This window comes from Microtus oregoni, unplaced genomic scaffold (genome assembly GCF_018167655.1).
Source record: "Microtus oregoni isolate MIOR12 unplaced genomic scaffold, Mior012 000048F_ref0000485, whole genome shotgun sequence".
NCBI classification, from domain to species: Eukaryota; Metazoa; Chordata; class Mammalia; order Rodentia; family Cricetidae; genus Microtus; species Microtus oregoni.
In genome coordinates, this window is record NW_024543222.1 from 18,788,031 (window position 1) to 18,789,743 (window position 1,713).

Consider the following 1,713-nt stretch of genomic DNA (forward strand, 5'->3'; position numbering starts at 1 on the left):
AATGAAGTGGCAATATCCACTGGGTTGGTCCCACTCTGTACCACACCTCTACATCCAGGCGTGATGAGAAAAACCCCACTTGTACTTGAGGGTGCCCTGGTACCTACCACACTTTGGGCAGACAAATGGATGTTCAAGGCTCTGGAAGAGTAGGGAGGCCCACAAAGAGTTACATGGTGGAGGCCTAACTGTCAGAGACCCAGTGTCACTCTAGCCAGTTAGCAGGTAAGGTGGTGACTCCTGAGATGCCTGGGATGGATCCGTAGTTTACTCTCTGTAATGAAGGGCAGATGATCTACAGGCCACTGGGGACGGGGAGAGCGTCTATAAACAAGTGCCCCTTCTTCAGACACTGTCTGCGCAGGGCCTTGTGCTTGTTAGGATGCTAGGCAAGATCTCCCTCCTGCACTGCCCTTTTACGTGGACAGCACTGGGCTACTTATTTAAGCTTTGCGTTCTTCCCACCTCCCCTTCCCAGCCTCCTGACTCCCTTCCGAAATCAGTCTCCAAGACAGAGAGATGTATTTATCAAGCCTTGCACACTCACTTTTACTACCAACTACTAACCACAAGTTAGGTAGGTGGCAAAGGTTCCCTGGTCTCCTCCATGCTGGAGGTCATCTGGGAGAGGAGTAGGTGAGGGGTGGGACAGAACAGTCAGTACAAGGAATGATGGTGTCGTTAAGTCTGACAGGGAGGCCAGGGTCCCACCTTCCAGCTGCCCCACACAGGCAACATTGCCCAGATGGACACCCACCTTGTAGCTTAGGGCCTCTTACCAGGCCCCACAAGCTCTGACTCCTAATGTCTTGGGGTGAAGCTCTGTCATTTTGAGACCTGGACAATAGGAGAGAGGGGAACACATCCTAGCCCCAACCCTTGGAGTCGGGGTGAGACTTGAAGGCTACAGCAGAGGTGGAACGAGGATAAAGTGGAGGATTTCTGTAAAATGGTGGCAGTGAAGGAGGGTCTGGTGCCATGCTGTGGAGAGTTTGGGACCTGCAGCTGAAGGAAACTGGGATTTTGGTCTGCAGATGCTATGAAAGCTTCAGAGGAAAGCAGATTCCCGAGGAAGATGCAGCAGTAAGGCAGGCCAGGAGCCAGCCAGAGAGCTCAGTGCATCACGGCTCAGCCAGGGAGTTCAGTCCTGAGTTCAGTCCCAGGAATCTACATGGTAGAAAACAACCCAGCCCCTACAAACTGTCTATTTCCCTCCACATGCATACAGTGGCACGTTCTCTTCTCTCTCTCTCTCTCTCTCTCTCTCTCTCTCTCTCTCTCTCACACACACACACACACACACACACACACATACACCAAATTTCACTTTAAGTGTTCACTTTGGCAATATGTATAGTAAAATTAGAAAGATACAGAGATTAATAACACAACCACCCTGTACAAGGATGGCATACACATTTATGCAGCGTTCCTTGTATATATTAAATAATATATATGAATATATATTAAATTTTACTACGAAAAGACAAAGCCAGGAGACTTACCCATGGGCTACCAAATGTACTCTGGTCTTTTTGTTGTTGTTGTTGTTGGGATAAGGGGTTGACATAGGGTCTCAACACTGTAGCCCAGGCTGGCCTTGAACTCACCTTGATCCTTCTGCCTGAGCCCTGTAAATAGTGGATTTCCTCTCTAAACTAATCATTCTTTGAGACAGCTCAGGCTGCTGTCCTACTACTATGTATCGAAGAA

General features: G+C 49.0%; 1 non-coding gene across 1 annotated transcript; it reads left to right on the top strand.

Annotated features, from left to right (window-relative positions):
• Window positions 1-1,332: 1,332 nt before the first annotated feature.
• Window positions 1,333-1,441, top strand: LOC121436359. Its single transcript, XR_005972693.1, has one exon. It is a non-coding gene; the product is annotated as a U6 spliceosomal RNA (small nuclear RNA).
• The last annotated feature ends 272 nt before the right edge of the window (window positions 1,442-1,713 follow it).